At 42.1% G+C, this 26908-nt stretch overlaps 1 long non-coding RNA gene across 1 annotated transcript; it reads left to right on the forward strand.

Moving 5' to 3' along the window:
- The first annotated feature begins 1634 nt into the window (after positions 1-1634).
- On the forward strand, positions 1635-8309 carry LOC139361063 (uncharacterized). Its single transcript, XR_011618629.1, has 3 exons — positions 1635-1697; positions 5903-5977; positions 8103-8309. It is a non-coding gene; the product is annotated as an uncharacterized lncRNA (long non-coding RNA).
- Positions 8310-26908: the final 18599 nt, after the last annotated feature.

Consider the following 26908-nt stretch of genomic DNA (forward strand, 5'->3'; position numbering starts at 1 on the left):
GGGGAGTTTGTCCCCTCACAAGATTATATCAAACATTTCAGTTGGAAGGTTCTCTCAACCTGTGACCACCATTTGAGTTAGCTGGCAGACTTCTGGGAGGTCCTCTCTGAGGTAGAATCGGAAATGGCTTCCCTCCATCCTGCCAGAAACTGGGAACGTGCTGGAGACTCAAAGCACATCCCAATGCCACTCCTCATATACTCATCACCCTTCACTAAATCAACTCCAGCTCTGAGTAGGATTAAGGCCTTCCCCTATGGCCTAGATTGATAGGTTTCCCAATGGAAGTGTATATCTTACAGTCAGTTTATCCCCCTCTCACACCCTGGAAACTCAAAATTTTCTGCCTAGCTTATGGCGTAACCTGCATCCTGCTGCTTCTTTCAAATGGTCTGTGGCTTATTTCAATTTTCCTGTTAAGTTCCTGTGTTGCTTCTTGAAAGAAAGTTCAGTGTGAATCTCTACACACCACTTTGTCTTTCCAAGTGCAAGAGGCAGGCTAACAATGCCTTCAATCCACCATCTTGGAAAACAAAAATAACAGTTTTCTCATTTTTAAAGGTTTTGTTAAGATCTGTTAATGACTCACAAAGAAATAGTATTGGGTATATTTGAAATTAGTATTTATTCATTTATGTTGATAAGTGAAAATACAAGATGGTGATCAAGATGGAAGTACTTAATATGTATATTTCAATATTCTTAGATGCAAAGAACTTCACTTTTGATGTATTTTTATTTTACATCAGTTTCATTTCAACTTAGGTTTAAGGGGTTCTTGATAATCTGACATGATAAGTGGTGTTGGAATTGGCACTAAAATCCACCATGCTCTACAGCACTTCATCCTTCTTCGGCAGGCACCAATTTGATCTTCTACTACTTTGCAGACATCTCTTCTGCAAACACCAGACAAATTGAGACAATGACCTTCAGCAGCACCCAAACCACCTCTTACTGCAGGAAAGAAGATCCAGTGAGATCTACATAGTCCACAAATGGAATGTAAATCCATAAACACTCTTAAGTAAGAGAATAAATTTAGTATGAGCATTTTTACGTGGGAGCTTTTGAAATGGTTGCTGCTCATATGTCAGAGACACATGCAGATTAAGAAAGGTAGTAGTTCCAATCCTGGTTTGGCACAACAGTCACGGTATTTTCAGTGGGGGAAAAGAGCTGTGGGAGGGGATGGTACATCTTCATCTTTTCCTCTGCGTTTTCTCTCAGAAATGGCTGTTGCTTACCGCAGGGCAAAAATGCCAGTGTCTTCTGCCAGAGTGGGTTACTGAGGGCCATGGTGGTTCCACCTTGTGGCTGATACTGATAGTCCCTTTCTGCTTTTTTTCGTTCCTAGCCAAAAAAGATATTTCTGCAGTCTCAGGTATGCTGATTTCAGCAGTTGTTTTTTTCTATATGGCTATTTTTTTTTTCTTTCACTCTCTCTCTCTTTTTTTTTCTTTTTCTTTTTTTTTTTTTTTTTTTTTTGGCTTCACTGTGTTGCCGTAGCTTCTTAAGTGGTCCCTAGAACCCTCCCAGTGCTATTTTGGTTTGTACTTAGCTATCTATATATTTTTTCTTGGGGGAAGTATAGAGTTAAAGCCTGGTGTATCCTGCTCTTGCTCCCCCAAGTGATTTCATTCCCCCAAGCTAATATTTCAGGCTTTCAATTTATCCGTGCTTTCATCTGTCCAAACGTAAGTGGAAATTACTTTTTCTCTCCACATTTAGATTTGCTCTATCTACTTTATTGCTAATAGTGTCTTAGTCATAGGATAGATTAGTTAGAAAAAAGTATATTTTTGACATTATAAATGATCCTTTCAATTTGTGTCTAAAAGTGGAAAATATTAGAAAGCTTAACATTTATTATTGTGTCCAGACCAGTATTTCCTCCAGATGACCTTTATTACAACAAAGATAATTTAATGAAGATCTCTCTAATGGTAAAGCTGATGGCTTTGTGCTATTATAATATCCTTAAAATTAAGTGACAGTCTAGTGGAAAGACCAACTAAAGCAAGGGTTAGGAAAAAATCAGTTATTACCTTCATTTTGGTCTCACTCTGCATTAATAGTTTTCATTGTGTCAAAGATTTATTATTCATTAAGCAAATGTTCATTTCATAGTAAATGGATCCTATTAAAGATGATTTTTAAAATGATAATCACATTACTTTTATTCACATCTGTCTACTGATGCCATTCACAGATGAGAATGGTATAACGTTATTTTATTTTTTTCATTTTGCCACATCTTTATTTACTTAGGTTTATGCTGTATCAAACAATGTATGTGTGGGAGTAATGGATGATTCAGGAATGCATGAGGGGGAGGTTTAAGCTCTTTAACTTCGAACAATTAAAATTAGCAACATAATATTGAAATACATGCATAACACTCAAGTGGTACTTTCAAAATAGTGTATATTTCCTCTGTTTATTTGTAGCTTTTAAACCCAGCTAGAAGTATTCTATTTCTTTTAGGCACCATAAGTCTGAAAGTCTGTAGTGAAAGCTACAAGTAGTAAATGATGCTAATTCATGTGCTCCCACCTGTGGAAGAATTGAATGTCTTAGATAAAAAAAAGATGGTGCAATTGGTGTACCAAGTATCTTAGAATATAATTTGGTGGTGGTTTTTCTGTTTCTGTAGCAGAGTAACATATATAATATATCCAAGTCATCAAGTTATTTAAATATGCCTTTAAACAGGGAGAACTGAAAATAATACTGTGAATCCTGGTAAGCATTTAAAAATAATGAGGAGAATATTGCCTTTACAAAGTCAAAATTTGTCTGAATACAACCCATATAGCAATTTCATAGCAAAACATTCCTTCAATCCTATTAAAGTCAGAATGAAAAGAAGAATGTCCACTGTCAATGCTGTATTAATATAGTTCTAAAAGTTTTGAACAATGAAACATATTGTAAGAAGAGAAGTCAGAGGAGACTTGAGCCCATTGTTTTTCCTCTCCTTCTATACCTCCCAAAATACCATTGGAATGTTGTAACATTTTGAAGAATCTGTAGTAGTGTCCCAAATCATAGAATACTATGAATGCATCTGAATCTGAGATATCCCCAAAAGATACAAAATAGGTGTGACTAGAATGAAAGAAAGATTTAGGCTTTTGGCCATGACTGCAAGTTAGCTGCTCTCAAGTGACTGCTGCTATAGAACAAATATATAGTAGAGGATCTCTTTGAAACATTTCTATCCCTGAAAATGGTTAGGCAAGTTCTTAAAATATCTCCTCTTTCAAACACAAAAATAGTCTGTGAACTGGAGCTTGAGCAGTGGGCACTTTGTACTGGATAGCTGATGGAGGGGGGTGAGGGTTTCCCAGATCTTCTGGGAAGATCTGCTATGATCAGTAATGCTAATGATGGTACTACTGACTCTTGGGCCATCAGAAATTCCAGTTTGTTAATGCTGAAACTTCTATATTGAGTTAAAGCATTGAGTCAGCTTCACAGAGGAAGTCTGGATAATAGCATTCTCATTTCAGACCATAAAATGATGTCAGGTTAAGGATGAACAATGAGTTCAGTATTAAAAATGATCAGGTAAGCAAGACACCATGAATAAAAGTTAATGAAATGAATAGCATATGTAGACCCTTTAAAACTAAATATATTGAAATCATCAATGTGGAGAAATAATTAAGCAGGTGTGTATCAATTGTTTAAAGAAACAATCTACTATTACAAAGATGTAAAAACAATAGTAAAACAATATAGATGATAGAAAAAATGGGCAGGTCTGGCTGGGCATGGTGGCTCATGCCTGTAATCCTAGCACTGTGGGAGGCCAAGATGGGTGGATCACGAGGTCAGGAGTTCAAGACCAGAATGCCCAAGATGGTGAAACCTTGTCTCTACTAAAAAATATATATATATAAATTAGCCGAGCATGGTGGCGGGTGCCTGTAGTCCCAGCTACTCAGGAGGCTGAGATAGAAGAATCTCTTGAACCCAGGAGGTGGAGGTTGCAGTGAGCCAAGATCACACCACTGCACTCCAGCCTGGGCAACAGAGCGAGAATCCATCTCCAAAAAAAAAAAAAAAAAAAAAAAAAAAAAAAAAAGGCAGGTCTGAAACAAAAAAATAATTTAAAAATAATGCAGGTTATTAATGATATCTTAGACACAGGTAAGAGGATAACTAGTGAAGAAAAAAAATGTTTACATGATATACCCAGAATGTAGCATGGAAACAGAAGGTCTAACATTTATTTAATTCAAATATGGGGGGAGAGAAGTGTAAAAGGATTCACCATTTCAAGAGATTCTCAGAAAGAAATTAAGAAACGGTATAAACCCATTGATTCAAAGAATATATTTCTAACAGATGATATAAAAATCAACTCACTTTAGTTAAATTATAAAACATTAAAACCAAACACCAGACCATACAAACATTGAAAAAAGGATAATTTACAATGAAATAATATTTATCTGATTATGAAAGAAAGAAAGAAAGAAAGAAAGAAAGAAAGAAAGAAAGAAAGAAAGAAAGAAAGAAAGAAAGAAAGAAAGAAAGAAAGAGAAAGAAAGAAAGAAAGAAAGAAAAAAGCATTAGTGAGGGAGGGCGAGTGAGAGTGAGTGTGTTTGGGCCCCTACTGATGATGCTAAACTATCACAAGCCCACACTCAGCCTTTCAACATTTGCTGGAGATTCACTTGTTCACTCATTCACTAAAAATGAGTAAACTAGTATCAACAAATGTCGAGAGAAAATAACTGTTAATATAGAATTGGGTACTCAGTAATGCTGTCTTTCAAGATCAAAAATAACAATATGAAATTGACAGATAAAAATTAAAATTGTTCACTACCAAAAGATCTGCAGCAAATAAAATTTCAAAGGCTACATATCAGAAAGAAAGAACTTAACCCAAAAGCTGATATTAGAGTCAACTTGGAATTCCATAAATATCACTAAACTGATGATAATAGTAACACTTTCTGACATGTGGGGATTCTGAAAAGAAGTGAACTTTTACTTTTGTTTAGAATTTAGAAAGTTGTAGAAAAATGCTCTTGCCCTGACAAAGAGAATAAGCTGGATAATCTATAGATCATAGATTTCATTTTGAAACACAGAACTGAGGTCTCAAAAAAAGCTAATTATTTTAAATTCAGAGTGATGTAGCCCTGCTGAATAAAGAACGGATCCACAGATGCTTTGTGCCTAGCTGAGTTGCAGCAGCAGAAGCAGGAGGAAGCTGCCCTTGATGGAGATAACAAGGAAACAATGAATCTCCAGCAAATGTTGAAAGGCTGAGTGTGGGCTTGTGATAGTTTAGCATCATCAGTAGGGGCCCAAACACACTCACTCTCACTCACTTTCCCTCACTAATGCTTCTTTCTTTCTTTCTTTCTTTCTTTCTTTCTTTCTTTCTTTCTTTCTTTCTTTCTTTCTTTCTTTCTTTCTTTCTTTCTTTCTTTCTCCTTCTCCTTCCTTCCTTCCTTCCTTCCTTCCTTCCCTCCTTCCTTCCTTCCTCCCTCCCTCCTTCCCTCCCTCCCTCTCTTCCTTTCTCTGTCTCTCTCTCTCTCTCTCTCTCTCTCTCTCTCTCTCTCTCTCTTTCTTTCTTTGGAGTCTCACTCTGTCGCCCAGGCTGGATTGCAATGGCGCGATCTTGTCTCACTGCAACCTCCACCTCCAGGGTTCAAGCGATTCTCCTGACTCAGCCTCCCAAGTAGCTGGGACTACAGGCGCATGCCACCGTGCCCGGCTCTTTTTTTGTATTTAGTAGAGACGGAGTTTCACCGTGTTAGCCACTGACCTCGTGATCTGCCCACCTCGGCCTCCCAAAGTGCTGGGATTACAAGCGTGAGCCACAGCACCCGACCCCACTAATGGTTTTTTCATGACCTATCTTGTGTGCTCCTAGGTAAGATCGGATGGAGAGCAGAACTACCTGAGACCCTTTTGAGGGACAGGCATGTAGGAACTGCTGCAGTTTGAGGTGAGAGCAAGGTAAAGGTCTTACTGTGAGAATCGGGTAAAATCCTCTGTTACTGGGGAGTGGGTGGGGGAGCTGAGACAATGCCCCCTTCACTCTCTTTTCTCACAGGTGCATAAGCAGAGGGACCTGATGTCTGAAGACAGGGCAGGGCAGGTAGATGAGAGAAGCAGATTCTCTGGTCTTTCACTGAGTGTGAGGCAGCTACTGTCCAAGGCTGGACAAGGGATGGGAGCCCTGAGAGATTCTTGAGGTGCAGAGATAGAGGCTTGCTGAGGATGAAAGTGTACAGGAGAGCTAAGAGAGGCTCCAGTGCTGACCATGGCATTCTGCAAGAAGAGAAAATCTGTATGTAGTGGTTTATGAGGGAAAATCATGAGTTCAATTTTGGATATCTATGACTTTTGAAATTCAGTGTCCAAGTAGATATACCAGTTATGCAGTTGGATAATTTATTATAAGCCTGCAGTTCAAAAGGAGGTCCAAAAGGAGAATTTAAGAGGATGAGACTTGCTGAGCCCCTCCAGAGTGTGTGGTGAGGGAGAAGAGAAGAGGATCAGGAACTGAGCTCTGGAGCTCTCCAATAGGAAGTGTGACGGGAAAAGATGAGGAAGAAACAAAGGAAGCCGAAGTGGTAGCTCCAGTGAGATAGGCTGAGAATCAAGTGAATGTGCTGTCCTGGAAGCCAAGTGAAGAAAGTATACTATGAAGAAGGAAGTGATTATTTGTGTCAAATGCTGCTAATAGGCCAATTAAAGTTGTAGTAAAAAATGATCATTGGATCTAGCAATATGGAGATTATTGGTAACTTTGACAAAAGTGGTGTCAATAACATGATCGAAAAAAGGGGAGAGAGCCCAACTGTGATATATTTAAGAGACAATGAGAGGAGAGGAATTGAAGACAGAGAGTATGGACAACTCTTTTAAGATGTTTTGCTGAAAACTAGAGCAAAAAATAGATTGACAGCTGGCATCAGAAGAAAAGCAAGGACATGCTTAACAGCATATTTGTATGCTGATGGTAATAATTTACTAGCATAAAAATTGATGACACAGTCACAATTGATGACACATGATGTAGTGAACTGCAACAGGAAAATCCCCCAGTACACAGCAAAGAGGGAATATAATACACAAATATATTTTTTAAAAAATTATTTGAATCTCTGAAACATGTTTTGACATTAACCTTTCATTCCTGCAATAGTTATTTTAAGCATGTTCTCATTTGTCCAGTGTTGCCAGGTTATTATAAAGTATATTAGACTTTATGAAAAGCGTTTTTTAAAATGTTAGTTTTTTTCTCATTTGTTTCATTAATTAATATTTTGTATTTATAACTTTCCCTTTATCTTCTTTAGGTTTATTATGCTGTTTTTTTCCAAAAGCCCTCAAAATGCATGCTTAGACGATTAAATTTTATCTGGTTTAGTATTGAAAGTGATGTTACCCATTTCTGTGTGGTTACCTGTAATATACCACGAGCGGCACTTCTTGGTGTCTTTACTTATTATTAATTCACTTGTCTGAAGTTCCTTTAACTCTCCTTTCTAGTCCTAAGTTTCACTTTGCAAATCATTTGTTATTCATAGCCACGTAAAATAGAATTTATTTTGAAAAGTCTCTCATATAATTTTCACTTATTCTAGGATTATAATTTTTCTGTTTGTCTCTTTGAATAAAACTTTCAGATTTGTCAACACTCATTTAGCAGTAGCTCCTATTGATAGAATTCCATCCATCTCTTTTGACCTAGTGAGCAAATATAATAATAAATGCTGCTGAAATTCAATCCTGTCAGATCTAACTGCCTGCATATAAATTTCCAGGTCCCACAAAGGCATCTCATTGAGGTCACGTTCTGTTGTATCCTTACTTTGTATCTTGAGATGCCTTGGTGGGGCATGGAAATTGATATGTAGGCAGTTTGATCTGACAGGATTGAATTTCAGCAGCATCCATTATTATATCCACTCACTAGATCAAAAAACATGGATGGAATCTTATCAACAGGAGCTACTGCTAAATGAGTCTCTTTTCTATTTTTCCCTATTATAATCTTAGTGAATCTGTAAATATTAGGTTCTTGAACCCACAGAACTGATTCTAGGATCTTGTTTGGCCAGGGATATAGCCTTCTAATCTGCAGAACCTTATAGTAATCAGCTACCAACTTACCTGGGGATAAAAGAATTGAAAAAAGAAGGAGAATAAGAAGAAGCAAATGGAGTCTCATGGCTGAAGGGCCAGCATCAATGTGGGTTGAGCCTGGAGTCTCTGGACATGGTAGGTCTGAGCCTTTTTATGATGCTGTCTGAGTCTGTGATTTGTTCTTGGTTGGTAGAGCCTAACGAAAAGAGAATAACTAAATCTTCCACAAGAAACTTCCGGGGACACACAAGTACCTAAATGTGGTGATATCTCAATGGATGAGAAAGCAGGTGAATGCTATTATTTCCAAAAGACTCAGGATGTCTTATTGTCACCTGCTTTCTTTATTATTTTCAACATGCACATACAATAATCATTGCTCTTACTTTAAGTATAAAGTATTGTTTGCCAGGCAATATAGTAGGAACTGAAGTAAAATTGTTATACAAAAACAGTATGTAATTAATGGATATAGTTTGGCAAATTTGCACATATATATTACTCTTGTTACCACAATGAATATCCAGGTAATAATATACCCATCACCTCCAAATGTTTCCTACATCCCTTTATTGTTGTTGTTGTCGTTGTTGTTGTTGTCAGAATCCCTAAGATCGACCTTCTTAACAAATTGTTAAATACAAAATACCTCAGTAATAACTATAGGTACTATGTTTTAGAGCCTATCTCTGTAATTGACCCATTTTGCATAGCTTTAACCCTTGAACAATAACTCCCCGTACTGCTCTTTCCCACTCAGTAAAATACCAAACTCTTTTAAAGCACATTCTATATAATCCACTTTATGAAGCTTTTTCTAACATTCTTTTGTCTGCTCCCCCTCAGTAAAGGGAAATACTAACATAACAATTACCTATTTTGGATTTTTGTGTCTCTTACATATATTCCTGCATGAACCATTTACCACTTTATCTCCCATTATCTTAATATGAAGTAAAATAAAACTTGAAATGATTTTAAAAATGAAATCACAGAAGGGCTTTGTAAAAGTATGATGTACCATTGCTCATTTGTAAGAATTCAAGTGACATTAGGGGTTTTAAAACATCTTTTGTTTTGATTGGTTCTTTGCTTGTAAACCTTGTGTCTTGCATATTGTGGGCACAGTGTCCTTCCCAGCTATTTGCTTGGGGAAGATCAGTTAGAGCTACAATGAACATCAAAGGCTATCTTGTCTAGTGACTTACCTTACAGATGAGGAAATGAGCTGAGGGAAAGGAAGAAACTTGCCCTAGATCACCCAGTGATCAAGTGAGGAAGGTGATAGGGACAGCACTAACGCTTGGTATTCTCAGCCTCATTCTATTTTCCACTCTTGTCCCTTCTCTGTTTCCTCCTCTCTTCCCCAGCCTTCTAAAGAAAACTTTGCAGTTCTGCTGCAATGTCTACCTAAGGACATCCTGAGGAGACCCCGCTTTTCATTAGACTGCTTTTTTAAGCACTGTCCTGCATTTTCTTCTTCAGTCTTGTTGCATCCCATTTTTGGCTATAAGTAATGCTTCTGCTGTGCTGTTCTATCCAATTAGTTTTTTTCTATTTTCATTGATTGAAAATTAAAACAACAAAAAACATGAGTTTATCTAAATTTGGAAGTTTTAAAACTTGATTAAAATTTCCTGGGGATATGGATGTAAGACATAGATTTTAAAATATTTTTCATTTTCAAAATTAAAAATCAAACCCATATATTTAGCCAGGGTGACTACTCGATAACTACTAATCAGATGGGTCTTCAGTAATGCCACAAGGTTAATACTCTTATAAATCAATTCCCTGGTGTTTTGTGCTACTGAGTTAATACAATTTGATACGGTATCACCTTTAACCAGGCTTTGAGGAGTCACACAAAGGAACAGCACAACAGAACCATAGGGTGGGATGTGTGGGGAAACCGAGATGTAAAACACAGCCTTGACTCTGACATTTACTCCACTGTTGGGAAAAGTACTTCAATTCCCAGGGCCTTAATATTTTCCTGTATAAAACAGGAAAAATAGAGCCATCTTTAAGGTTTTGTCAAATCTTGTTGCTGAGTGATTTTATAGTGTCTGCAACTATCCTCTCTGCTAATCACAACACGGTTAACTAACTGTTCTTTTGTTTAGTTAAATATATTTTTGCATTTGCTTACAAATACTTATTCTCCCCTTCACAAAGAAGGAAACATTTTATAGATAATTTATAAGATGTTCAGAGTCTCTTACATATCAACTCTTCACATTGTGGTAGAGTAGCTTAACCCCGTTCCTAAGAGTATAGATTCAGATCAGCCTGTATGTAATTAACCCCCAAACCTATGTGGAGTGTGGGATAGATAATATATTTCAAACACATGAAAAGGCACGCGCACACACACACACACGCACGCACACACACACACGCAGTATTACCAAGGCAGAGGTTCAGGTGAAAATATTGGATAGACAGCTCAAAACTCTTAGTACTAAAATAATCCTAATAATAACTTTCCTTCCAAAATCACCACCGACAATCAGATCTCTTAAAGGTTGGTGTCTTAGGTTTTTGAACTTTGTGTAACTTTTGACTTTCTTATTTGGTTGTATGCTATTGATCTCATAGAAAGAAACTTCTACTTCATCCTATGCCAGTGCTGTGTTGTAGGGGCTTGTGGTCGTTTTTCTGGTCTATAGCAATCCAGGTTACTGGCCTCTGGCTTCTTAGGAGCAAGGCCATCACATGCTTTTGTTCTTTGCTTGCTTCCTTGTAAGGGCCTGACATACAGTGGGTGCTTAACAAATAATTGATCAACTGAAATCATTTTCCACCTCCGTTCTCTCACTTCAACCTCTCCCTTTTACTTCTTCCAGATTAGTTTTCCTACAGCAAAATGGGAATTGTCCAAAAACTGCCCTTCATCTTTACAACTTGAAGGATTCATTACCCTAAGCAGTCCTTCAAAATTGACTATCAGAGACTAGATAAAAAGTCTGGGTTCACCAAGAATAGGCATGTGTGCCATTATATTTTCTGTTGAAAGCTTTGGAAAGTGTCTTTTAGCAAACAACATAAAGCATAGAATTTGACCATTCCTGACAATGTAAAAGGATCATCCACATTCTCACATGTCCATGGCTACTTTCCCACTCCTTCCCCAACCTTGAAATCCTGAATTCAAAAGAAAACATAAGAAGATAGTATGCCTCATGTAAGGCAACAGGTTGCTTAATCTTTCTTGCCTATACACATTCAAGAGCTCCAGAAAAATTTCTGAGCTACTTAGGATGCCTGATCCTCTTCTTGGGTAAAAGCAATAAGTCCTACATGTAGTCACCAAAACCAAGTCTGTTCAAGGGGTCTTATACCTGTGATTCATGATTGCATGCTAAATGTAGAAGGATATGCTCTGTTGCAGGGCCATGTCTGGTCATTGTTTAAGTTCTACTTTGGAGGACTAGTTGCTGAGAAGGAAGAGGGAATGATAATGTTAGAAATTGGAATAAAACTTAAGGGGAAAAATCAAGTACAAGGGACCAACAGTACTAAGGGGCAATAGGTTGAAGATTTCTTCGATTATTGTAATATTTTCAAGGAGACTCCCATGAATCCTTCCTGGCTGACCCCAACATAGCTTTGGCATAGCCCTTATGCCAAATGTCTTAGGCTAACTAACTTTTCCTAAAGAAAATAGAGGAGTTATGGAGACCAGTATTTAGTAGAATAATGCCTGATTATCTTGCTTTTGAGGTTTAGTAACTGCTAGTAAACTTGCCTAATTAATTCACATTTAGAGGTAGAGTAACGAGGGTTTCAAGCACTTGAAACAACACTGGCTTCATTTCACGTGAGAGTTCTTATGGAGAGCTAATGAACTATGAGGCTGCAGGTCTCTTGGCCAATAAGTCTTCTAGATTTCCTGTGACTCCCTTTTCTGGTCATAGGTGATTTTGCTTTTGCTTTGAGTATTATAGCACCATAAGATGTCAGACACTCTGCTCTTACCAAGGCTTACACAAAGTTTATCTTGTTATTTGGTAGAGTTTGGCCCATTAAAAAAAAGAGAGTGTGAGAATGATAAAGAGGAGGAGAGCAATCCTCACTGCTGAAGGAAGAAGAAAGCTTGGCTTTATTTCCAGTAGGCAGAAAAAACTTCCCTCTGTAGCTCTCTAGCACCAGTGGAATGTCTTTGTTTGGATAATAAGTGTCCTTCCATACCTCATTAGGCATATTCACAGACAGAGATGTACTATGCACGCAAAATCACCTTCATGGGATGACTGAAAGTCCATGTTTTATTGGACACTAAGTTCATTAGAAAGGTGTGGGTGCACAGTTTTGACCAGAAAACCTTGTTAAATGGGAACATAAGCTACAAATATTTTGGCAAAAGATTAAAGTTTATGAACAACCAACCAAGCATTTATATTAAGTTACAATTAATTAGGCCATGTTGAGAAACCATTTGGTTTAGTTAATGATTAGACATTTTGTTAGTGAACACTTCCCAGACTTTACTAGCCCTGCTAATCCCTGCTTTGCTCCTGGTCTGAACCCCCACAGTGCCTTGTTTATGATACAGTGCCTACTGCTTGTATGCTAGATTAGTGAATGTATAGTTGCCTCCTCTACTACTGTGTGAGCTTCTTGTTTGCCAGGACAGGGCTATATTCCTCAGAGCTGAGGAGAGAGTTGAATCATGTGGTCATTTATTCTCAAATCCTCTTCAACAAGTGAAGCGAAACAGGACGGTGCAAGGCCACTGCACATGGAAGCAGGAGGTCTGGATTTGAGTTCTGAATCTCTAGATCTATTACTAACTGGAGGTATGGATACAGTCAGGAAAATATTCTTCCTTGTATTGATAGCACCTATGTAGGTCCAGATCTGTTGGGATTCTCAATAATTACTGTGCATAAAATCAACTGAAAGTTATTTTGCAATGCAGATTCTTAGCCCCATTCTATGAAGTGGTTACTGTTTATAAATTGATAAATAATTTTTATTAGACAATGTAAATTTCCTTACTTGCACCAGCATACAAAAATATTGAATAATATTAGCAGCAGAATCTTTCAACAAAATAACTATGTATAGCTATGAAACCACTTTGTTTCACTGCTTTTTATTTTCTTTTATTTATCACCATTGTTTTATTTATAAACATTGTTTCTACTCATAAGGAGTATGTATTTTCTACATGTTTATAAAATTAATGCCTGAATGAAGTTGCTTAAACAAGACAGAAGTTGATTTCTTTTTCACTTAAAATTAACCTGTAGTTACACCATTCAGGGTTAGTACAGATACTTTCTAATGTCTTTAGGGATACAGGTCCCTTCCAGGTATCTGCTCTGCTATACTTTAGAAAATACCCTAGTTTGGCTGCTAAATTCCCACCTACTATTTCTGAATTCTAGACAGCAGGGAGAAAAAAGGCGTGGGAGAAGGGCAAAGGAACATCTACCCTTCCTTTTTAAATTTTTTAACCAACCCCCCTTAAAAACACTTTGTTGAGATACGATTACATTCAAAAAGCTGTACCTATTTAATGTGTATATCTCAGTGAGTTTGAGGATAAGGATACATTGTGAAAGCATCACTACTATCAAGATTGTAAACACAATCATCACCTCCTGAAGTTCTCCCTCCCATTCTAATTATTATTTCTATTAGTAAGAACAATTAACATAAAATTCACCCTCCTATTATATTTTAAGTATGCAACACAGCATTCATGGCTATAAGCACTATGCTGTAGATTAGACCTCCTGAACTTAATGTTTGTATATCTAAAACTTTGTACTATAATCACACCTACTCATTTACCTACACCACAGCTCCTGGCAACCTCCAGTCTACTCTCTGCTTCTGAGTGTATTTGAGATTTCAAATACAAGTGAAATCATACAATGTTTGTCATTCTGTGTTTGGTTTATTTCACATGACTTCATGCCCTTCAGATCCATCGACGCTGTCAGAAATGACAGGGTTTCATTATTATATAATACTGAATAATTTTGCATTGTGCATACATATATATATAAAACGTTAATTCATCCATCCGTGAATGAATGATAACATGTGTGTCTTCTTCATATATCTTGACTATTGTGAACAGTGCTGAAAGGAACATATGAGTGCAGATATCTCTTTCACATAATGATTTCAATGATTTCATATACATTATATATTATATATATATAAAATAAGTGGGATTGCTGGAACAAAATAGTATTTTTATTGTTAAGTTTTTGAGAAACCTCCATACTATTTTCCAAGATGGCCATACTAATTTACATTCCCACCACCAGTATACAAAGGTTCTCTTTTCTCCACATCCTTACCAACACTTGTTATCATCCATCTTTTTGATAATAGCTATTCTAACAGGTGTGAGGTGATATTTCATGGTAGTTTTCATTTGCATTCCCGTGGTGACTAGAGAGGGTAAGAATTGTTTATATATATAGCGTCCATTTGTATCTCCTCTTTTGAGAAATTCTTTCTCATATCTGTTTGTTCATTTTAGTTTTTTAATTTTAATTTTATACACAGAGGATACATGTGCAGGTTTGTTCCATGGATGTATTGTGTGACGCTGAGGTTTAGAGTATGAATGATCTCATCACACACATAGTGAACATAATACCCAATAGACAGTTTTTAAGGCCTTGTACCCAACCCTCCCTCCTCCCTCTAAGAATCTCCAGTGTCTATTGTTTCCATATAAGTGAGAGCTAAACAATGTATAACCCAATGTTTAGCTCTCGCTTATAATGGAGAATATGTAGTATTTGGTTTTCTGTTCCTGCGCACAATACCACACTGGGCTAATTTTTGTATTTTTGGTAAAGACGGAGTAGCTTCAGCATGTTGGCCAGGCTGGTCTCAAAATCCTGAGCTCATGTGATCCACCCACCTCACAAAGTGCTGACGTAACAGGCATGAGCCACTGCACCTGGCTTTTCTGAATTTTTTTTAGCTTATATTAGGTTTGTCTGTTCTAGAATTTTGTGTACATTTATTTATATTATAGGACACTTTTTAGCTTAGCTTTCCCTACTCAGGATGAGAAAGATTATATTGATCCAAGATGTTGATTAATAGAGTGGATCATCCCCCGTTATTGCCCAATATTGCTCTATAATATGCATATAATTTGTTTATCGATTTCCTCTCGTAGACGTTTGAGTTGTTCCCAGGTTTTAGCTATTGTTAATAGAACTCAAAGACATATTTTTAAAATAAAAAATTTCAATCCAAAATGTCCTTTCCTTTTGACTCTCCAATATTGTGTCAGGGTTACATTTTTGTTGTCATGAAAATCCAATTACATTGTACAAGACGTGTTTCCAGAATCAAGATTCAGTATATGTGTGGTCTAGCTGTGTCCCTAGAAGGAACCCCTATTAGTTTTATTAAGCATTTTCCTATATAAACTGAAATCAAGTAGAAGATGCATTTTTCCACAGTAGGAGAAATAGAACAATTTGGGACTTTGGAGAGATAGCAACTTGTTGCTTGCCTATGCAACCCACCTCAAAAGATACAACTCCTCCAACTTTTGGTTTCTGGTGACTTGTCCTAACAATTAGATGTGAACTGACCTTATTCCCTTACAATACTACAAGTCGATCTTCTGCACCTGGCTAAATACAGTATAAAATTGATGGGCATACATTTCTTTTGTTTTCATGCTTTCTATTTAAACCTATTCTCTTTGACTGGGCACTATGGCTCATGCTTATAATCCCAGCACTTTGGAAGGTCGAGGTGCATGGATCACTTGAGGCCAGGGGTTTGAGACCAGCCTGGCCAACATAATGAAAGCCGTCTTTCTGAAAAATACAAAAATTTTCTGGGCATGGTGGCACATGCCTGTAATCCCAGCTACTCAGGAGGCTGAGGCAGGAGAATCGCTTGAACCCGGGAGGCAGAGGTTGCAGTGAGCTGAGATCCTGCCTCTGCATTCCATCCTGGGTGACAGAATTAACTTTCATCTCAAAAAAGTAAAAAGCTAGTCTATACTTTTCTTTTGTTGCATTATTAGAATGTAGGAGGTAATAAGGCAAAACTATTGTGGGTATGTTAATGTGTATCTGTAGCACCTAGAATAGTGCCTAGCCCATCACTCGTGTTGAAAATTGAGAGAACCTTCTTAATATAACTTTTCCACACTCTAGTTCTGAATTTAAAGAAAGAAAAAGATAGGTTAGCAAATATAGGTATCAGTTATTTCTATTGACAGATCATTTGGAGAATATATTTTTGGATGTGGGAGAATAAAAATCCCTAACTCTCCACCCCAGAAATAATTTTGCTGATACAAAAATCAGTCAGACATGGTGGCACATGCTTATAATCCCAGCTACTTAGGAGGATGAGATGGGAAAATCACTTGAACCCAGGAGGCAGAGATTGCAGTGAGCCAAGAGTGCCCCACTGCACTCCATCCTAGGCAACAGAGAAAGAATCTGTCTGAAAGAAAAAAAAAAAGTTGTTACTATATAGTCGACAATTTTATTGTCATCTCATTTAAAATTGAATAGCACATTTGGGTCGAATTCTTATGCCTGCAGAGACATTTGCCTCTGGCTTAAAATCACTGGCTCCAGGAGGAAACTCCACCTGAAGGCATCGTAAGGATTTCATAGTGTCTAAGTCATCTTGGTAATTCTTCAAATAATTCCTGGCAATTCTGTTAGGTCTTGAACTTCACTTACTTCCTACATGTTTAATAAAAAGAAGTTCAAAACGTTGCCATGGCTGTTGAATTCCCACAGGCTTGTCTTCCCTTTAAAATTCATTACATGGTTTGTACTCTTTTGCAAATATAATACATAAGTTTGGAGGTAGATGCTTTCAGCCATTAAGTTCAAAAGTACTGCTACATGGGCCGGGCATAGTGGCTCATACCTCTAATCCCAACCCTTCGGGAGGCCAAGGGGGGCAGATCACAAGATCAGGAGATTGAGACCATCCTAGCCAACATGGTGAAACCACATCTTTACTAAAAATACAAAAATTAGCTGAGTGTGGTGGTGCGCAAGTAGTCCCAGCTACTTGGGAGGCTGAGGCAGGAGGATTTCTTGAACCAAGAAGGTGGAGATTGCAGTGAGCTGAGATCACACTATTGCACCCCAGCCTGGTTACAGATCAAGATTCTGTCTCAAAAAACAAAAACAAAAACAAAAACAAAAACAGAAAAACAGTACTGCTACATGGACATCCATCATTCTGGCATCTCTGCCATAACAGCTGAGTATCGAGAATGTCTGTTAGTTTCTTTAACTCCAAATTTGTGTTGTGTCCCTTGGTCTCCCGTCATACTATAAAGTGTATTATTTACAAAAAGGACAATTTATCTATAGTTATTTCCTCTCAGTATGCTACATCCTTTTAGAATTTAAACATAGTGTCTCCCAACCTGAAATTTGATTTTTGAAAAACCAGAAAAATGTTTTTGGACAACTTTTATTTCCAGCTGTTTTCATCTTCATCTCTTCTCCTGAACTCAAGTTGCGGGTAAAGTTCATTCATCAAAATTTCTCCTCAACTCACAACAACCTCATCCCACTCCAATATGATTTTTGTCCCCATGAATTGATGCACATAATTCTTGCTGGCAGTGGTAATGTCCTAATACAAAAAATCATGAGATGGCATCAGACTTTACCTTATTTTCTAGCTCAGAGAATTTGATCCCTGTCTGATAAGGAAACCATATTTTCCCTAGAAACTTTTCACTTTTGTCACAGGTTTGGTTCCCAGGGAGCTGGATATAGATGAAGTTTAGTGTGCAGGATGTTTATTAGGAAGTAATGTCAGGATCCACATCTGTGGAAAGGATTGGAGGGAAGCCTGACGTGCAAAGGGACAAGTCTAATGGCAATGCAGCCTGACTTTGTCAAGTGGCCGCACAGACAGAGCTGTTCAGCTAAGAAGACCTCCCCATTTGTCCCAACGGAATCAAATGGCAAAGCCTATGCACCCGTGCCTCCATTAATTATTGTGGGCTTGCCACTTGTGGAGGGTGAGACTTTGAAGCAGGTGGCTTTCTGTGGCTGAAGAAAACCTTAAATGTGCTGGCAAAGTTTTCCAAAGAGACAGAGAATGGCATCTGCCATGTATGTTGCCCCTTTCCAAGGAGGAAGCAACAAGGGTAACGTCCTCCAATGGCTCTGTATGCAGATGGGTGGACAGTAATGTCTGTCCCTTCTGTGACCTAAGAAGAACAGAGGGCAGACATGCAGCCAGGCAGTTAGAAGTGACACAGTGTTAGGAGATAAACATCTGTCATAAGCAGTGCTTCTTTGAATCTGGTGTGACACAAGTCTTGCATTCCTTGCATGGACTCCTTCTCCGTTATCCTGCTATCCTACCTCATGAAGGTGAGTGGGGGCTGGGTGGTGGGCAGTCCCAAGACAAGGTACACTTTGCCTGCAGTGTTCCCACATGAGTTCCAAGGTAGCCAAGGTGGTCACCCATGAACTTTGTATTTTCCTTATGCTTCTTGTCTTTGCCTTTGAGGAACAGGTCTCATTGGACTCTGAGTCCAAACAACTCATGTATCCCTATATCTTCACATTGTCCTTCACTTAAGGGAATCTCTAATCTCTAATGCCTTTGTTTTATTATTACTATCAATATTATAATAAATAACATTGTTGTTATTATCTTCATTGTTGATTTTCAGTTATTTTTATTAATGTAGTTAATATGAATTATTCTTTTGTGGCTACTTACACCAAGATGAAGATAACTTATTAGTTCAGGAAGAATCTGCATTCTGAAGGTGAATAGAAGTTCACACTACAGATGGGCAGACACATGCCCGCCCAATTCCTGATGGACCTCCTAGTGCCTCCTAGACCTAATGGGTCTCCTGCGATGCTCCAAGATGCCACCAAGGCATGGATCCGCTTGTGCATGCTGAGAGCATCCAGGATGAAGTGAGGCTCTGGAAAAATGCACAAGTTTCCACATAATCCCCAAAAAACCTTACAGGTAAACTGGATGCCACAGAAACGGGAGTGGTCATTGACACAACAAAGTCACCAAAATTGTTTTGAAGTTAATTAGGAAACCTAGGAATCACTCTTGTGGCCATTAAGTGGAAGAACAGGAGCCTGTGAATGACATCCCTGTCCTGCCTGAGAATCCAAGATATTTCTATGTGGCTTCAGGTACCAGGAATCTCCGTGATTTTCAGAAGAGCAGGGACAGCTTATGCCAGCCCATCCCTCTGCAGAATGTGCCCCAGCAGATCAGAGGCATGGAACCATCATGGACTGAACAAAGGCTCAAGGGCAGCTTCCCAGACCTGCCTGTGACTCTAGGTAAGTTCTGAGTCCACGTGGGTGCCGAGGAAAGGTTAATGATGTCCTGGAAAGATGGGACAAGCAGACACCACCCCTAAACAATCTGCACGATTCCAACTTCAGCAGGAAGCCAAAGACCAGCTCATGGCACACTAGTGCACCTTGAAAACCCCTGGATGAAATGTCGCTCTGCAGAGATTTCAACAAAGACGTGGCTGGGAATTTTGCATTCTAGGCTGCATTTTACAGTGCTTCTGGACACGTCATCAGAAATTTAACATTGGTATATCTAACTCTGACATTTTTCACAAAAAGGTTGTTTAAAATGAAGTAATATAGACAAAATATAATATAACCATATGTATTATATGCCAAAATATGCTACACTAGCATCAAGTAGACTCACCTTGAAATACAATCTAGGACAACCTCCATTTTCAGAATATTTTCTTTTCCAGAGTGAAATTCTCCCACCAAAAAACAACAACATTACAGGTTTTTGCATCCAACAAACCGACAGAAAGCCAATAGGTTTATTCTACCTTTGTGAAATGGACTGCGGTGCAGATATCCGTGTGAAACCCCACATGTGGCATCGCAGTGAGCCAAATGGGGACTCGTGGTGCAAGCAACGCTCCCCACGTGTTAGCGTGCCTGAGATTAACTTGGCGGAATTTGACTAGGTGCATGTTGGTAGAGTGGGGCTGAGGTTCTCTTGCCCCTGTGGATGTTTAAGAAGTCACAGATCCTGCGAAGACCTGCGGTCCCCTCAGTCAACTCTGTTTCGGAGACATAATGACTTGGATTACTGACAAGTCAAGACATTTTCAAGCCCTTGGAAAATCAGTTACACACAAACACGGAATGAAAGTCAAAAGAGAGTACGTCATCTTTTTGAGAATTTTATTCACTTCAAAACAAATTAAACACACCTATTTCCAACGGCATTCCAGAGCCCAATTTTCCAGGCTGAGGAAACACCCCAAGAACGCTATGCGCAGAACGCTTCACAGCGTCCAAAACACTGCTGTCAGGGCGGGGCACAGCTGAAGGCCTGCATCTCTCAGGGTTCCCTAACTGTTCCCTGATTCAGCCATCTAGAGAGCAAACACACAGTCATTCCCCAGTTTCCTACTGACATCACAGCGGAAGTCTGACTCCCGCGCGTCGCCGTCACCCAGTTTCTGAGGCAACGAATCACTGGCACAGAAGCTTCTGGTGGCGGGTTTCCGGAGAGCCCTGCGAACTACAATGTCCCTCACCAGAATTCGATGAGGCAGAGTCTCTGCATGTGGTCCCTGCCTGGCCTGGGCTCCAACATCCACAGAAGCACCACAGCCGGGGAGCTTGGGAGTCACCACACACAGTCTGCTCTCTGCTCCGTGCTCCTCAGTCCCACAGACCCCTCCAAGTCACGGGAGCTGGGTGCAATGGAGCCCCGGCCACCTGTAGTCTCACTCCAGGTCAGAATCGCTGTCCTCTGAGGAGGAGGAAACCTGAAGGTCCTCATAGAGGACACTCAGCGGGACAGGAACACAGGGAGCCTCAGACTTCTCTGAGACGTGAGGGCTGTGAGAGAGGAAGTCTCCCGGCTCCTCAGGAGAGGGAAACGAGGGAGCTGTCAGGAGGCTGGAGCTCCACCATCCGTTTTCCAGTCTCCGGAAGAGCATTCTGAGAGGCTGGGCCCCGTCGTGGCTGGCCGCTGGGTGATGGGACATGGTGCAGGCCTGGGCAGTAGGCAGGTAAGGTCTGCTGTGCGGAGGCTGCCGGTCGCTGCTGGGCACCTGGGCGGGTGTCCCCCTGCTCATCTGGGGCGACGGACTTGGTCTGAGTTCGGTTGCAGCTGGCGGAGGTTGGAGAGTCTCCGGGGCCCCCAGCTCACCTCCCTGGATGGCATTTTCGGGCATCTGGAAGGGACCCGTTCTCGGTTTCTTGGGGAAGTTCAGGCAAGCCTGAGTCGGAGCCTGGGCAGGTCTCTTGGCTCCTGGCCTGAAACTGAGATTGGAGCCGAGGCCCAAGCTGTGTGTGTCGGCTGGTGGGCAGGGCTGTGAGGTCACCGCAGGACGTTTGTCTTGTGCCTGGGGGCTGATGACCCGGATCAGGCCGTGGGGCTTGGAGGCAGCCTGGGGAACTTCTCGGCGGCCACCCTGAGGCCTGCTGTGTGTCGGCTTCACCACGACGAGAGGCTCCGGGCCCTGCTGCCTGACTCCCGGCAGAGGGATGTCGGCCACAGCCCCTGTCTCTCGTTCCTTCGGTCGGAGACTTGACGAGGAGCTCGGACTGGCTTTTCTGAGGGGAGACAGCGAAGCCAAGACGGATACCGTGTCAGACATTTTGGTAGCTGAGCCATCAGTGAGGGCAGGGTCCACGCGTGGCCTCTTATTGGCTGTGTGCACCGGCATTGGCCTGCTTGCAACCTGAAAGAAAGGAGACCACACACGTTAGAGGTTCCTCGGCATGGAGCCAACATGGAAATCAACCACATCCAATGACGAGGTGCACACAGCAGGAAATTCTTAATACGGTATGGACAGGCGGTCCTTGGAAGTAGGGACAGATCCTCAACGTGAGTGCTGATCGGGACAAGACCCATGAAAAATGCACTCTCGAGCTATGGTCTAAGAATACCATTTTTCTGAAGACTGTGTCTTGGGCATTCACTGGATCAAAGCGCCTCCACTCAGCCTTCCGTGAAGTGGGACGGACTAATGCCCTTCTGAAGGCAGGTTGGTGGCTCAAGGGTTCCCAGGACGTCTTTTCTGAAAACATGCATGTTCCTGGGGTGAGCCTCCTCCATGTTTGGGGCCCCTGAGGGACTAATTTCCTCAGGCCACTAGGAAGATGTTGTTGGCAGGCTTGCCATCATTGCACGGAGAGAAAGCAACAGCAAATACGGCACCTTCAGATGCCTTCACCTGGAATCAAATGGACCTGGAAGGATCGTGGAGTCCCTGACCCCAAGAAGGCAGGGAAGAGGGGTTCCCCGATCCCCTCACGCACACGGGAACCTGAAAGGAAATCAACCAGGGTGACCTAGAGGAGAAAAAGACCAGGGGCCCAGGGTGACACTCACCCTCAGATAATCACAAGATTCCATGGATGCTTTTCGATTTGGCGGCTGCTTCTCCGGAGGTGTCCCGGAAAAGATCTGGAGGAGAGCCTTCCTCTGCGGGTCTTGTTGCCTGCAGAAGAGAAAAAGTTCAGGCCCTGCCCCCCGGTTCTCCCCAGGAGACAGGGAGAACCCTGGCTGGGGCCCAGTCCCGTTCTGTGTTTTGTGATACATAAATGGAACTTTTGTGCCCTTTCCGCCTCTGCACCTTCCCTCATGTGCCAACCTTCCCATCCTGCCGGTGGCCCTCTAGGCTTCCCAAGTAAGGACTGTCATTTGGATTCCGTTGCTTTTCCCCCTGTCATGGGGAACCTGCACGAAGCGGCCCCGCCTCTCCCCCGTCCCTGAATCTCCCAGAGCCAAAGGAGCTCCTGGGTGGGGAACCCAGGAGGACACGGAGCTCTGGTCTCTTTCTCTGCAGCGTTCCTTCCCTGTCCCGGAGACGGAAAGGCACACGGTGTGCAGGTGCAGAGACACCGTGTCCTTAGGTGGCAGTACCCTAAGGATGGTGAAAACCCCTCCCACTGCTCACCTCGGTCTCTCTTCCTTCTCTCCCTTTTCCTTGTTCAAGGGCCCAGGGTTCCCTCGAACCTGGGGCTTCCATGGTTTCAGGTTTTCCTTCCCTTCCTTTCTCCCAAAGGTCTGGGGAACCAGGGCTCCGTTCCAGCACTTCATGGGGCACCTGGTACTTCTGGCCGTGTGCCCAAAGGCCCCGCAGTTTTTGCACTTGATCTGTGGGTGGAAAGGAAGTGATGTCAGTGAATGAGCTGAAGCCACAGGCAGTGATCCAAAGTCAACATTGAGACGGACTGTGAATTCAGAACTGAGTGAGGATTCCAAAGAGGGGACACCGGCATGGGGGCCCTGAAGTGGAGGGAGGGTTCGGTTACGATGTTCCCTCCCAAAGCCCATGTGACGGAGGAACTCTCAAAGGAAGGACTCAGGGTTCTAGCGGGGACGATGGTGAACCCGATGTCCACAGCACAGCCCAACCTGGCTACACAGGATTCTGAGTGGAAAGGGAGGTTGCTCCCAAGAGTCTCTCCAGGGACCTGTCGGGCCGGGGAGGAGGTCCCAAGCCAGGCCCACCTTGGATGGGAAAAGCAACCCGGGTGGTGCTGGCAGAACTCTTTGGAATCCAACCCAGTCTCTGAGGACCGTGTGACACTCGCCCGCTCCTCCCCCCTCGATACCCAAAAGATTCCAGGGCTAGACGTACCCTGGGATCCTCTTCATCGGGTGGGGGAGCCCTTGGCCCAACTGGGGCCCTCTGCTGCTTCTGGAGGGTCTGGGCTCTCACGAGTCTCTTTGCCCCACTTTTGGGGTCACGACGTGCCATCATCTTCGTCTCCTGGGCGTTTTATGGCCGCCTTTTTCCGGGGTTGATGGTTGGGTCACCTGAATCACACACAAACACACGAAAAGCGATGGTTAGGCACACTGGATATTCACACACCCACAAGAAACCCCCAGCTAATTCCATGACGGTGTGGTCATGAGGAGACCTCACCACCCGTCGGTCAAATCTGTGGATCACAATGTGGTGTGTGCATCCTCAGATATTGTGTGTTCCTCTGCCGTGACCACCTGGTCCAAGAGTAAACCTGGCCTGCCACACGGCCCACGGCCTAGGTATGTGGAGTTGGAGTTGAGATTTCAATCCCACCCAAACAACTGATTCTGGAGACTGGACTTAGGTCTCTCACCATTCACTCCAGTAGAAGACACAATGATTCTCTCTCCGCTGAGGGACAAAAGAATCGAAGCTACAGGGCATGGCCGATGTCACCCCTTGGCAGGTCTGCTTGAAGTCAGGGATAAGGGATGCTTCCTATCATAACTCAAATCGCTACTCTTGCCGTTTCACTAGGCAACTTCCAAACACAAATTCATCGAGAGAAGTTATCTCCCTCTCTACCACACTAGCAGGTGATGGTCTTTCCTGCTCTGTCTTTTTGGCTTTAGCTCCAGCCCCTCTTTATTTATTTTTCTGGTATTTTACACACGCCATACGAATTCATCTAAACAAACGCTGAACAAGTGGCATATGAATCTCTTGCATGGCTAAAGGGCAAACCACCCCTTTTCCAAAGTTCTTTTTCCATTTACCCACCAATTCAGCGTGCTGGAGTACATTTCTTTTTGCATTTCCATCTGGCTCTTATCCCGGGCACGGAGATGGAAATGTTTTCTCGCTTTCTGTTCCAAGAATTACGGATAAGGAGAACACATCCTACCCCATCAGCGAGCCCCAGTGTGATCTGTTTCTTTCACTCTCCTTTGTCTCTTTTCCCCCAACTCCTCAGGGATTAGGCGAAACAAACAGTCGTTCAGGGAAACTTACCTGAAATTACAGGTCTACTTTCTTTCCTCGGCTGGCGCTCAGATGAACAGGTGCGCTGGCGCTCAGATGGGCAGGTGCCGGAGCAGCCCTGCTGGAAGCGGTGCAGCCTTCAGGAAGCCGGAGGAAGGGGCAGAGAGGGACCTTTGCTTTCCAGGCTGCCTTTTATACTGCCTCTGGACCCCTGACGCGAAACGGACCCTAACCTAATCAACTGAATCCCATTACATGACCTGGAAAGCTCTGTTTGCCCAGCCCCCTCTAAGACGATGTTCACTATGGACAGACATTCTAAAACCTACCTGTACAGCCGCAAGCTTTGAAGAATAGATGTTTCCCGTCAGGTATGTACTACTGGTGCACGTACCCCTGTCTTGTTTTACATCTTTTTTTTTTTTTTTTTTTTTTAAACAAGGTGCTAAAATAGACACAGTGTAATTGGACCATATTCACTCTATTTCAACGTAGGCCTCAGTGTCATCAAGGAGGTACACCTTGACATGCAATCTCGGTCGTTATCCATCTTCAGAGCTTCTCCTTCTTCCCCACGGTAAGTGTGTCAGCAGAAAACCCTGACCACACCCTCACGTGTTTTCTCCTCCAGGAGGCCCTTGGAAACCACCGTGAATTGGACTGCACTGGGAAACCCAGATGAAGAACGTCAACACCGCTTTGTCCTTCGGTGCCTGGCTCCTTTTTCAGCTCGTCCTGCGGCTCCAGGCGTTATGCCTGAAGAGTCTCCAGGACACCGGTGGGGCTCTATGTCCTTGGGTCCCGTTGCCATTTCTCTGGATTTGCGAAGATCCAGCGGACTTTCTGTGGAACTCTCTTGTCGGGGAACTTGGGTGCCGCGTCCCCTCATTCTGCTCTTCGTCATCTGCACCTGCACAAGTTAGGGTCCACGTTCCCTGGGCGGGAAGAGACAGGCAGGAGTCAGAATGCCGAACCAGCACACTGGGGGCATTTTCTCACGTGGTCCAAGTGACCCCATGGTCTTCTAGAGCTTTGGAACCAGTCGCGTCCCACTTGACACTACACCCGACTCTCAGTTGCTGAATCTTGTTGGCCCTCCGGCGATCTCCCGTTGGATGAGTTGCACCTGCTGAAACTCGATTCCCCCTGGATTTGCGCTTCATTAATTATTCATGATCAGGTGGGAACGCCTGCTTACATCCCCCTGTGGCTGTTCTCTGAGCTTTGCGGTCACATCCTTTCCTGCCACGCTCTTTGGTTCATTTTGGTCATGCTCCTTCTGCTGTCAGAGGAGCAGAGAGTTGATCTTGTTGATTCTGGATACTGATAGTTTCTAGGTGATCTGGACAACCAAGGTAACGACCCTCAACGGCGGCGGAAAGGGAGCAGCCATTTGGCATTGCTCAGAAAATCCCACTCAGTTCCCAGGCCTCCTAGATGTGGAATCCTGGTCAGAGTTGTTCCCAGGTCAGAGAACGGAGATAGCCTGTGCATGGTGGGATATCTTTACCTAGAGCATTCAGTGAGTCTCGACCTCAGCTACTCTTAGGATCGGGGGAGAAGCATGGAAAGGCCCGGTGCTCAGGCATCCGGAAAGAAGACGGGACGAATATTCTACCTCTGAAGTACATCCCAAATCTGGGAGTTTACTTCAGCTTTACTGGGTTCTACTTGGCGAATGAAAGTGTGCCTCGTTCATACGCACATCCGGAAACCACTTCATGGGGGCCGTCACAGTTTGAACCCCACACGTGGCATCGCGTTGAGCCAAATGGGGACTCGTGGTGCAAGCAACGCTCCCCACGTGTTAGCGTGCGTGAGATTCACTTGGTGGAATTTGACTAGGTGCGTGTTGGTAGAGTGGGGCTGAGGTTCTCTTGCCCCTGTGGATGTTTAAGAAGTCACAGGTCCTGCGAAGACCTGCGGTCCCCTCAGTCAACTCTGTTTCGGAGACATAATGACTTGGATTACTGACAAGTCAAGACATTTTCAAGCCCTTGGAAAATCAGTTACACACAAACACGGAATGAAAGTCAAAAGAGAGTACGTCATCTTTTT

Source organism: Macaca nemestrina (assembly GCF_043159975.1).
Source record: "Macaca nemestrina isolate mMacNem1 chromosome 4 unlocalized genomic scaffold, mMacNem.hap1 SUPER_4_unloc_5, whole genome shotgun sequence".
Lineage (NCBI taxonomy): Eukaryota > Metazoa > Chordata > Mammalia > Primates > Cercopithecidae > Macaca > Macaca nemestrina.